The sequence below is a fragment of the Drosophila innubila genome, chromosome 4 (genome assembly GCF_004354385.1).
Source record: "Drosophila innubila isolate TH190305 chromosome 4, UK_Dinn_1.0, whole genome shotgun sequence".
NCBI lineage: Eukaryota > Metazoa > Arthropoda > Insecta > Diptera > Drosophilidae > Drosophila > Drosophila innubila.
This window is the reverse complement of record NC_047625.1, coordinates 1,554,195-1,567,772: the sequence shown is the minus strand read 5'-3', so window position 1 is coordinate 1,567,772 and position 13,578 is coordinate 1,554,195. Positions and strand designations below refer to the sequence as shown.

Genomic DNA, 13,578 nt, shown 5'->3' with positions numbered 1-13,578 from the left:
CATACATACATACATACATACGTGTACGCTGTTCAGTCCTTTTTGCATGTGTTCGTTTTGTCTGCACAGACACAGGGAGACGAGACACCTATGTGCACAAATATATATATAATATATATACACGATTTATGTATAAGTTCAAGTGGGTGGTTAGATTGGGGCAGATTTACGAGCATGAGTACGAGTACTCAAATATATATGTTTGTATGTATGTTTGTAGGAACAATATGCTTAAATAGCAGCATACACACATTTGCATCCAAATATTCAAATTACTATCATATATGTGTACATATTTATGTACATACAATCAACGAACTGAAAAGGATGTGTGAAAACGTTTCCCTGTAAGAATTTCAACAAATAATTATAAGAACTCAAATTTGGGTGGAAAAAAATAAGCATATGTATACAAATTATTAAACCAAAATGAGCAAAAATGCTATTAGGAATTTCGAATGTGTAATTAAAAATACCATTTTTAAAAAGATATTTATATTTCGACACTTTTTCAACTAAATAAATTCCAGACAAATGCGTATTTAAAAGAAAATATATCGTATTTCGCATTACAAATTATAATTGAAGTTTAATCTATATTTTTGCTCATATTATATTAATTAACTAGAGATTTCCTTATTAAATGATATTTTGATTCAAATTTTTTGTTTTTTTTTTTTCATTTTTTTTTAATTTTTCGAATTATATTCTTTGTTTTAATAATACCGAAAATACAAAATTGGATAAAAAAAATAAGGACTTAAAATGTAGTAAGCTAAAAAATAAGCAAAAATGTAATCAAGAATTCAAAATTTTAAATTACAAATATCCAACAAATGAAATTCCAAACTTCAAGCTTTTTTTATTTTATATATATTTTTTTTATATATTATTTTACATATATATATTATTTTATATTTTTATATATATCTTTTTAAAAGCATTGTTTTTAAACTTTTATATTGTATTCTTTGATTTAATAATGTAAATATCTAAAAATATGATAAATATAAATAAGGAAATAAAATTTAGTAACCCAAAATTAGCGATAATGTTTTAAACGATATTAAAATTTAAAATTAAAAATTAAATATGTTTTTAATAAATTATGTTGTGTTTGCCTATTATAATTATAAATCAAATCGAGTTTATATTTTTGTTCATATTATATTAATAAACTAAAGTTTTCTTTATTAAATGATCATTTTATTGGAATTTTCTAGTATTTTTTAATTTTTTTTATATTGCTTTCCATGTTTCTTTTTTTAGTTCTTACAACAGAGCATATCTATACACATGTGCATGGGTGTACTTATGTATATGCATAAATATGTATGTTATTGTATGGTTGTATTTTGCAACTGTACCAGAAACTTAAATGCCAATAATTACGAAAGAACAACACCAAGAACAAGAACAACAACAACAGTGCAAGCAGTGCAAGCAGTGCAATAGGCAGATTTGTTTTGTCATCATCATAACCGAAAATGCAGCCAAGCTGTCTGCGTCGCAGCTGACGCTGAAGCTGAAGCAGAAGCTGAAGCTGGAGCCACGCCTTTGCATTCGCTGCCTGGTGTCATCTTCCCCAGTTACATGCCTTTCCCCCTTCCCCAGCCACAGCCCCAGCCCCTTTCGCTGTATGCGAAGTTTAGAGTTACGGTAAGCAGCGGTAATAAGAACGCCATAAACGAGCGTGAGTGAAACGGAAAAGCAACCGATTCAGGCATTAGCAACAGCAGAAAAGCAGCAGCGACAACAGCAGCAGCAGCAGCAGCAGCATGCACAGGAACAAAAACAATGGAGAGTGGAAGTAGAATCATTGCCACTAAGTTCAAGTCCAACGCACCCATCTCGCTCACGCCCATTCGAATGGAGAGCGCGTATTACTTTTTTTTTTTGCCTACAAGAGAGCAACTGATTTTCGGGAGAGTGCTCAAGAGACAGAGACAGCGCGACAGCTATAAGGACTGAGAGTAGCTTTTAATTAGTGTTGGCAAATAATAAAGAGAGAGAGCGAGCGCAAGAGAGAGGAACAGTTAACAAAAACTGCTTTTTTTGCAATAATAATACTTTAAAAAAAATTTTAAAAAAAACGAAGGATGAGGGATGAGGGAGTCTCAATGCCATTTACATATTTGTTTTCTTCTTTGTACCCTTTTTTGTTTTGTTATTCTTACTATGCAATACAATAGTAGTTGCACACACACACACACACACACATACACTCTCACTACTCACTTTGCCAATTCTCTCTCGCTCTCTTTAAGTAGGAGACAAAGTGGCAGCGACGAATTCGTTCTCCTTATTTCAACGTCTTACACACACACATTTATACACATAAGTTGCTCCCATCTCCAGCAGTGCGGGCATAAATATAATGTAAATAAATAATTTATACATAATGCGCTGACTGCGCCGTCTTCTACTTGCTATTCGTGCTCTGTCTCTCTTTCACACATTACATTTTGCGTCGACGTCGACGTCGTGTTCTATGGCAACGACACCGTATCTACCACCACCGACTGCGCTGTCGCTGTCGCTGCCGCTGCTGCTGCCGCAGTCTCAGTTTGTTGTGGGTGTTTCTGCTAGTGCTGTTGTTGTTGTTGTTGTTTTTTGTTGTTGTTGCTGAGCACCAAGACCAATGCGCTATTCGTTGTCGCTGGAAAGGGACAACGACAGCGAGGGTGAATGAGCTTAAGTTGGAGTTGGAATTGGAGTGAGTTGCAGTTGGAGTTGGAGTTGGAGTAGGAGTGAGTTCGAGTCCGCGCTCAGGAGCATAAAGTACACAATTACAAGAGTCTGTCTACCATACCATAGCCTTTTACATTTTTCATCTCTTCTTTTTTCATATTTCCTTGCGCTCAGATTTCTTATTTTGCTTAGACATTTTCTTCTTATTTTAGATCCTTCTCTGCCCACTCTCTCTCTTATCCCTCTCAACCCCCCCTGGACCTTTATTGTTTCTACTTCTGCTTCTTTCCATTTGTAATCACTCTGTGTCTGTGCTGTGTGTGTGTGTGTGTGTGTGTGTATTTGCCAGTAAGTTTGTTGTTGTTGCGGCTGTGTGACGGAAAATAGACAATAGATAATATTTTGATGTATGTGTATGTACATATTTAAGCTCACACATATACATATTTACTTGAATCTGTAAAATACGTAAATTTCTCAAACCGGTTCATGAACCGAACTTTGGAAATATATATTTTTTGTACTTAAATCAAACGAATTCCTTAATAAAAACGGTTCGGTTCAAAAAAAAAAAAATAATTTCAAAAATTTCATAAAAAATAATAATTAAATCTTCATTTTCATGAAATTTAACAAAAAAGCAATTGGGAAATAAAATTTAAAAAAATGGGTTCGGTTTAAAAAATAATAATTATAACAATTTAATCTCATTTCTTCAATTTTAGGTAAAAATTATTAATTGAATAAACAGTTTTTAATCATTTTTTTATAGCAATTTGTAATCAAAAAACAATTGGAAAAATAAAATTAAAAAAAGGGATGAGTTAAAAAAATATTTTTAATCATTTAATGCCTTTTTTTAAATTTCAATTGTAAGCTCGCGAATTTAACCGAAATCTCAAAATTTAAATCTTGGAATTTTGAAGAATTGCAGCCTAGACAAAATGTTCATACACATACATACAAATCTATACATATGTATATACAGATATTAAAAAAGAGTATTAGAAATTTACATGTGAATGTGTGTATGTAAGTATGTATGTATGTATGTGCGTGTGTATGTATACAAAACAACAAAGCATATTTCTACCTGTCACGATTCAGTCTACGATTCTATAGACAAACATACGTAAATTCATATATACATATATGCATACATACAGCGGGTGGCTGATTCTGTGTGTGTGTGTGTGTGTGTGTGTGTGTATTTGAAAGATAAATAAATTGTCCTTCTTGAGTTTTTGTTGCCTTTTTTGCTTTCGCATTTTCTTCTGTGTATAATTTTTGTCTGCGAATTACCGGCAGAGACGCTGGCAGAGATGCCAGCAACTCATACACACACACACACGCATTGACTATGTACATAGAAAGCCACCTTCAATCTCCACACACACACACACACACACACACACACACACACACACACACACACACACACACACACACACACACACACACACACACACACACACACACACACACAATATTCGTACAAAAAAACTTTTTTATTTTGTGTCGTTTTTTTTTTATTTTTTTTATTTTAATTTCGTTGTTCGGCTTTATCGATTTTGTTGCCTTCCACTTCCTTTTTTGTTGATTCCCATTTACATGTCTTGGGGTTAGCGGGAAAAAGGAAAGAGGCAAGTGGAAAAAGGCAAAAGGGGAGTGGAAAATGTGAAAACTCATTTCTCGTAAGAATTGGCTGAGCAGATGTGCATATTCATACATACACACACACACATACACACATACTCACATATGATCATTTGGACAATTAACTATTTTGACAATCTATTGATATCAAATATTTGTATATGATCAAAAACACATACAAAAATCAGTTGTAAATTTTTGATTTATTTAAAAAACATAAATTAGTACATTTGAACAAGTAATTATTTTGACAAAATCATTTTATCACATATTTGCTTTTACAAAATAATTAAATCCAACAAATTGCATTATTTAGTTTTTAATTTAGTAAAAAAAAAAACACATTTTTGAATTAGTCAAAACAATTAGTTGACTTACTGTATATAACTACTTACTACTTTTTTTAATTTCTCAAATTGTTATTTTTTTATTCATTTTCGGTAATATTTATACGCAATATTTAAAAAATCAACCGTGAATTTTTGATTTAGTCAAAAGAATTATTTGAATAACTGTACATATGTACCTACTTACTATACCTTACTACCTTACTTACTATGACAACTTACTACAGTTGGACAAGTAATTATTTTGACAACATTTTAACAAACAGACCTCAATATTTATTTTTTTATCAATAAAAACCAAAGGCTGCAAACCTCCAAAATATTGTTAAGGGTTCGGTACGGCGGCTCGAACCATAGAGCCTGAACCCAAGGTTTGAACCCATTTCATACAAAAAAATACTTCTATTGTTTTATATTTTTCTCTACTATTTGAACTAATTACAATTATTTTAAATAAATCAAATTTTAATGCTAATGCCCCGGTCAGACGAAAATTTGACAGCGTCGGTCGAAAACCGATGATCACCGATGGAAATAGAGCACGGCTCTCGGTGTCGGTCAAATGCCTACTATCTTAAAGCATTTTTTGTATGAAATTATTCAAAGTGTGACCAGACACTGTGAAAACGAAAACCGTTGGCATTTTTGTTTGACATCCGATGTGAATTGTGTGAATGGAATAATTTAGTGTCGGTGAAAAAGTGTCGGTTAAAAAGTGACCGTCTTAAATATGACTTTTTTTTAATCCGAATTCTCAAATAATTGCGTAATATAAGAAAGCCAATTTATTTATTTAATTATTTTTTAGGACCAAACCTTTTTTTTGGAAATAGGTTCGGTTCGGGTTCGCAATGTAAATAATTTCAAGGGTTCACTTCATGATCCGGTTCAGGCTGCTTTATAACCCGAACTGAACCGGTTTGCAACCTTGATAAAAACACATAAAAAAAGTAAACTTTAAATTTTTACTTAGTAAAAACAGTTAGTTGACTTACTGTGTGTAACTAACTACAAGTATTTGTTTTGACAGAATTATTATTTTAGAAATAATTGAATGCAACAAATCTCAAGATTTATTTTTGAAATGAATAGCAAAAAATTTAAAAAATATTTTGTAAATTATTTATTTACTAAAATTCGACAAATATTTATTTTGACAGAAAAATGATTTCAAAATTATTTAAAGAAATAATTACATACATATACCTACTTATATACAAGAGATAGAATTATTTATTTTTAAATTTAAAGGCAACAATTACTTGACTAACTGTATGTACACTTGAGTGTGTAGGCTTGTGTACATATATTTGTGTGTGTGTGTGTGTGTGTGTGTGTGTGTGTGTGTGTGTGTGTGTGTGTGTGTGTGTGTGTGTGTGTATGTAAATGTCGACACACCCACAGTGCCAATTGAAAAATAACTGACATACAAATAAATATATCGAAAAAAGAGCAATTTTTGATAAGCTTTCATCTTGTGGCAGCATTAATATCGAAATCGCTATCGATATCGGTATCGGTATCGGCATGAGTGCTTTGTTTCAATTGGCCAAGTGACAAGTAAATAAATATATGTATATTTTTACATATATAAGCAATACATAATTTACAACATGCTGAGCTTTATTTGACTGGCTAATTGCTCTTCAGAATGTGTGTATGTACATACTATATGTATGTATATATGTATATAGGTAATTATAATTAGTATTTGCACATTGCGCTCCTCCCTTTTAAGACGATAACGAATCACAAAGTGAGTGAGCTGAGTTCAGCCAGTAACTGTGACTCTGCCTCTGATTCTGACTGTAACTGTGACTGTGTGAGGGCGAAAAGGAGCAATTAACTTGCCATACAAAAACATTATCACTCTCTCGCGGGCATCACACACACACACATACACACACACACACATACATATCAACAGACAGACGCAGCTGCTGCTGCTGCGTGAGCAAAGTTGGAAGCAGCGACAGCGACAGCGGCAGCAGCAGCAGCAGCAAAAGCCGACGTATAGTTGAGTCAAAAGCAAAAACAAACAAGCAATACACATGAGCATGAAACATGTAGTGACAGCGGCAACAGCGTCTATAGCTGGGTGGGTGGGGAGATTGCTCGGTCGGTGTGTGTGGGTGGTAATACCCGGTAGGGGCCGCACGACGAGCGACGACCAATCAAGTCTCGAGTTGGCGTTGTCGCGCGCACTGTTGCTTTACTCTTCTCTTCTCCTGTGCAAGAGTGCGGCTACAGCATCTACAGCAGCAGCAAAAACGAAAAGCAAGAGAGCGCAGCGCATCGCATCGCATCGCTTAAGCTCTCTCGCACGCAACTCTCTCTCTTAATTCTGTCAACGTGATTATGGACATTGTTTTTATTTCGACTCTGCACAAATACAAGCAAACACGAACTCAAACCCGAACTCAACGACGATTGCGCGTACGAGTTATAATAGAGAGAGAAATGGTTTGCTTAATTACTAAGATTAAGCGTGCACACACTTATATACTGGTATATATATATATATATATATATAGTAAATTATATGTATGTACTGGAAGTGCCTTGTCATTGGCTAATTAGAGCTCGTTGGTAATTAACTTCGTGAAAGGGTGATTTGGCGTCGGCGTCAGCGTCGGCATCGGCGTCGGCATCAAAGCTCCAAAGTCATTTTAATTGGCTACAAAAACATTGCTCCATTTCGAAGAGCGAATGTGAGCGTTACAAAGGGAGGATTATAAATGACATGCTGTAATGCTGAAAACACTCGTGTTCAAAACAATATCAACACCTAAGTAATTGTTTTGCTCATACAAAAAGGATACAGACATTTATTGTTTTTATACCTAAACATATTTCAAACCAATGACTGTCATTAATTCTTTTAAGCAACTGCAAATTAACCATATTTTTAATTTAAATAGTAAAATTTTCCTACAATTAACCATTTTTCATTTTTTCCATATTTTATAACTTTGTCGAATCTCAAGGAATTTTAATCAGTAATGTCGTTTAAAACATAACTTGACTTCCAAATTGTTGCTGCATTTAAATTATTTGATAATTAAGGGCTATTTTTTCAAAAATTATACATTTTCCTTTGCACGTTTTTGGATTTTATAACCATAAAAATGTTATAGTAAAGAACAACTTTGTTTTTTTCTTAAGTCATCTCAACCAAACTGACAGATTGTGTACTTGGATAGGTCTTCTACATCCTAACCAAATTAGGATAGATTGTCTATTGATTTGACAACTTTCTTCGAACATTTCAATATAATCGGCTAATGTAATAGATAGTTTTAGAGATTTGTGACTTACCAACTGTTAATGGATCCGAATACAAGTAATTCTCCTTCGCTTTTGACTCATTTAGAGCCTCTGGCCAATTCCGATTCCAAATCCAATTTTGGATCCGATTTCGATTGGGTTTATGTATTCCTCGGATTATGTTGGCCTCGATGTTTACCATTTATATATAGATGTTGATATTTTTTGATTTACATTTTGTTGTCGAGTTGTTTTCTTAGTTGTGATTTACTTAAGTTACATTTCTTGTTTTAGGGGTTGTGCTTTTTTTATTTATTTGTATTTTGAAGTTTTATTAGCGAACGTATTTTTGTATTTTGTACTGTTTTAATTTTGTTATATATTCTTAAATGTTATAGGAACTTTTAATCGAGCGTGTAGTGTGACGAGTTCAAACTGGATTGCACCTGAAATCAATTAATCAATCATTATATACATATATGTATATATATATACCTGTGAGTATTCGCACAGTGTTCGCAAAATACAGTTCCCCCAACTGTCATTGGAATGTTTTCATTATTTTCTTCTCTGTTTTGTTTTTTTGTTTGACCGGAAGCGAGTTCGGTCTGTAGAAATGCCGTATGTGATCAAGAAAAGGAACATTGAGATACAGGATACATTGAGATCCGACAATCGAAAGCGAAACAGAAACAGCAACAGCAACAGAAGGAGAAGGAGAAAGAGGCACAGAAAGAGAGTGGTGAAAGAAACAGATGAAATAAGGGTGCGGGTGTAATTGCCATGACCGTTGGCAGGTGACAGGTGACAGGTGACCGACCTGCTCCTGTTTCTGCTTCTACTCCTGTTCCTGCTCCTTTTCCAGTGTTCCCGTTTCAACAATAACATATAGTATTATCAAGCTTGCATTCATTTCATTCATACATTTGTGCAGGGAACAGGCAAATCCGTGGTAACGGTACAATTATATTTACTACTAATTTGCATGTTCCTCATTCCTATGAAATCTAGAGCCTCCTTACACTCAAATAAACCATAGAGTTTTCTCTCTGTAGCGTAAAGTGTAGAGTGTACGGCTCTACCGATAAGTCAAGTCTACGACTTTTAGAGAGAATTCTACAGTAGAGGTGTCAAAATACACTAGTGTTTAGCTTAAAAATATATTAACACGGCTCTACACTAACTATACATAGCTCGACCTATAGCTCTACACTCTCTTTAAAAAGCCCTTATGTGTATACGAGCCTCTTATCATATTTATTTTAATATCAGACATCATATGTCTATCTAAAAATATGGAATATATTGTAATATTGTAAGATTGAAGCCATTGTTGGCAAGAGTTTTGACTCTGGTTGGAGAATGGAAAAATCACTTAAACCAAGTGAAAGTTAAATTAATTTAAAAAAAAAAAACTCAACTACTGATATGCTTTCGTGAACTGTCATTCACGGAGACCCACACTTACTCAAGTAATTGTTGTGACCAATATTCAAATTTAGCTTTTCTAGATTGTTACTAGTTGCTTATGATTAAGAGAACAAGGAAAATTAAATATGTGAAATTTGTTTTCTTTATCAAAACAATATATATGTGAAAACAATGTATATATTAGAGAGCAGTCTCTCAGGTTGAAGGACACTGATTTCACAGGTCTGCACGGAAAATACAAATTGAACAGTTAACCGAATTTCGAAAATATATTTCTATTTGTAAAAAATATGTGTAGAACTATTTTTGAGTTACTGTAACATTATAATTTGCTTAATGCCCAAATTTTCATAGTTTTCAATTTGAGTTTTTTATTATTTCGGTTTAATATTTTTTAATTATACACTTTTTCCACAACTTTATTTGAGAAATGTTTTTTAACTGTTCGTAGTTGACACTAAATAAATGAATAAAGTATACAAAAATTGCTTATACCCGATATAAATTGTCAAAAAAAAATTAAGTATTGTCTTAATGAATAAATTTATTGAATGCATTAATAAATAAATATTTAATTAATAATTTCTTTTATGAATTACGAGCTTTAAATTTTTTAAAGTATATTACTATGATTATTATAAATAAAAAAAATTACAAGATATGTTGCAAAACAATTGATAGATTACTTTAAATGAATATTTAATTAATATTCAAATCTTTAATTAAAGGATGTGCACTAAAACACATTCTACAGAGTTTTTTTTTTCCAAAAAAGGCAGAAACAACAAAAACAAGATCAAGTGCAATATGCCTAATGTATAAATGTCTCCACCTAGTTACATATACATATATATATATATATATATATATATATATATATATATATATATTTACATATGTACATATGTATGAATATATGTAAATATGTATTCTTCTTTTATTTTATTTTGGTGTGCAAGCTGCAGACGCGAAAGATGGAAAGAAAGAGAGAGAGAGAGACTAGATATAGCGATTCGTTCGATACGCCCGCCGATTTAATTTGCCAACTTCTGCTTTTTGCATTTTTTAATATCAACACTTTTACTCCTACTTGCTTATAACGAGCGAGACAGTTGTCTCTTTTCCCTCATGCATGCACACACACGCACACATGTTTAGTCTCTGTCACACACACACACACACACACACACATACACATGCACACAGACGCACACACAAAAGACTTTAACACTATCACATAAAATGTGCACATGTATTCGGCGGCGTTTTTGCATACACACACGCACACACATATGTACTTAGTTCTCTTATGGACCACGTGCCTCATTATTTTGTTGAGAGCACATCAATATCGCTGCTATGCTCTCTCACCCCTTTTTCTATGCGCATCTTCCTTCCCGCTCTGACGCGCTCCACTCACTTTGAATGCTTCACTCTTTACACACACACAGCCACACAGTCACACGTACTCTCAGTTTGGAATGCAATTAAAAAGCTTTTGCCCTGTGTCTTTGTTGTAGCTCTCTCTCTCTCTCTCTCTCTCTCCCTCTCGTCTCTGCTCTTGCGATACATCTTGCGTCTCTTTTCATTTAGCCTTTGATTTACATATTTATTGTATTGTATTGTATTGTATGGTATTGTACAGTGGTAAATAAATATGCAGATATGTACACATATGCAAATTATTGTACATATTTACTAGTCTACGTATATATCGCACTAATTGATGCAAGTTTTTTTAGATTCCTTATTCCTTATCCAGGAACAGGAACAGGCACAGGAATACAAAAGAAAATAGGAACAGTTGCTGCGGTTGTGGTTTACAACCTGTGTCTCCTTTTTTGTCCAGAGTTAATAATAATTTCCCACATTTAATTGGAGTAATTTTTTTTAGAATTATTATTTGGCATTTGGCAAAGCCAGAAAGACATATATTTATTTTTGACGCGAGCTTGCATTCAAGGTTATTATTTCTATATGCACGATATGTATTTAATTAGTTGTTAATAATATCACAAATTGCGTTTAATCAATTGCTATTACACAATGCACAGTTAAGCACAATATACACCTTCAGGTATTTTATAGGTTTTCAGATACATTTCATTCGAGAATCGTTTTTGTTATTTTTATTATTATTATTATTATTTATTATTATTATTGGATGCATTTTTCAGTTTCACTCTCGGTTAGATCATTTATTCTCACATCTTTTCGAGTTTCAATCATAATATCATTATAATCATACGTGTATATAAAAATTAAATATACATATTTTTTATTTTGCATGTAATTATATTTTTCAATTATTTTTTAATGCATCTTTTTTTTCAGTGATTTTGATATGTAGTTGTTTTTGTTTTTGTTGTTGTTATTTTTGTGTCGCACTATCCGCTGTACCTCGAAAACGTGAACCTGGCCGCTTCCACCGTCGATTTCATACTACCAATTGTATCTGTATCTTCAATTTTTTGTATCTTCAAGATACGTTTTTTCACCCCAGCAAAGAGCGATGCTCTCTCGCGAGCGAGCAGAGAGAGAGAGCGGCTGAGAGCGTAACCGTAACCGGAATCACTGTACTGCAGAGAGTGAGTGAGTGAATAGGTGAGTGGGTGAGCGCGAGAGCGAGAGCGAGCAAGAGAGCAACGAAAGTCGCGAGAGAGCGAGAGCGAGAGCGTGTTTGGTAATGGGGTAATTATTACCACGCAGAGTGGTAATTAGGCGGGAATGAGACAAAATATGTGATAAAACAAAGTACCAATGAGCTTTTTTGCGTGCGGGAGCGTGAGCGCCTATGCGTCTGTGTTTGTGTCTCATGCTCACGTGTATGCCTGTGTGTGCGTGTGTGTGTGTGTGTGTGTGTGGATGCTCATGTGCGTGTAGATGTGCTTGCTCCCAATGTGGGAGTAGTCCAGGCAATGGCAATCATCGTTCATTATTTTTGTATAACTACCGCCGGATGTTGCACTTATGTACATATGTATGTATTCATATACGTGTATGTATGTAAGTCCACTCGCTCATCAGTTATGTTGCCTTTTAAAGATGTATATAGAGATATATTTAATTTTATTATCTCCTATCCTTATATATTAATGCAGTAGACGTAACTAAATTCTTCACATTTCTTTTAAAGATATATATTGAGATATATTTCTTTTGATTATCTCCCATCCTTGTATATCAATGCACTAGTCACAGCTAAATTCTTCACATTTCCATTCTTATGCTATAAGTGTTTATTAACCTATTGTTCTGACGTTAGGTTATTATGATTTTTTATATATTAAATACAGGGACGATAAATAATGATTTTTTTTTTTTTTTTTTTTTAATTTTAAATGAAAAAATCATTTACTTCTAGTAACCTTAAAAGAACGTAAGATTTTGATAAATTTGTATTTATTGATCTTCAAACTTATGTTTTTTTTTTGTTTTTCTCATAAAAAAATGATTATTTTTTAGCAAAAAAATAAAACTCAAGATATAATCATTATTTTTGTGTAATCAGAAATAATCATTATTTTTATAAAACAATAATAAAACTTATAAAATAATGATAATCCTCTTAGTTTTATTTTTTTTTTATTATTTCATGAGTTTTATTTATTTTTGGCCAAAAGTAATACTCAAGCTTGACTAGGAATACATACATTTGCGTACATTTTACCTATAAAAATAGTCAAAGTAACAACTTGAGTTTTATTTCAGATCGAAAAACTACGGCTCAGGAAATAATAATTATTTTATAGGTTTTATATTTTTGCTCAAAAATAATCGTAAGTGAAATAATAAAAATCATAAATAATGATTATGTTGTAATTTTTATAATAAAACTTATAATGATTACGGTACCTGGTTAAATATATTCTATATTTATGAAAGTATCAAGCCGAATCAAATATCGGTTTATGTTAATGTTTCGGTTATATTTGTATTTTGGTTTTCTGTCTGTTATAAAAACGGTTATTCATGCATATATAAAAAAGAAAAACTTTTGAATAACAGAATAACTGTTTAATATGATCGACATTCAAATTTAAAAAACTATCATTTCCTCTTAACGACATAATTAAATTAATTTTGTTTATTATTATTATATTCTAGCACTACAAGGATAAAACTTAAAAGCTAGTCACTAAAATATGTTTATAAGTATTTGAAAAATTAAGGTTACATTATTATT

General features: G+C 32.5%; 1 protein-coding gene and 1 long non-coding RNA gene across 2 annotated transcripts in view; both read right to left on the bottom strand.

Annotated features, from left to right (window-relative positions):
- The window catches only part of LOC117784995 (zinc finger protein 2), an 88,122-nt gene extending 79,999 nt beyond the window's left edge, over window positions 1-8,123 (bottom strand). The window contains exon 1 of the mRNA XM_034622904.1: window positions 8,013-8,123. The gene's annotated coding sequence lies outside the window, so the exon portion shown is untranslated. The remainder of the gene's footprint in view (window positions 1-8,012) is intronic.
- Window positions 8,124-8,339: 216 nt separating this feature from the next.
- LOC117790381 lies at window positions 8,340-11,844 on the bottom strand. The gene is made up of 2 exons (XR_004617997.1): window positions 11,793-11,844; window positions 8,340-8,407 (listed from the first exon to the last, which is right to left on the bottom strand). It is a non-coding gene; the product is annotated as an uncharacterized LOC117790381 (long non-coding RNA).
- Between the last annotated feature and the right edge of the window lie 1,734 nt (window positions 11,845-13,578).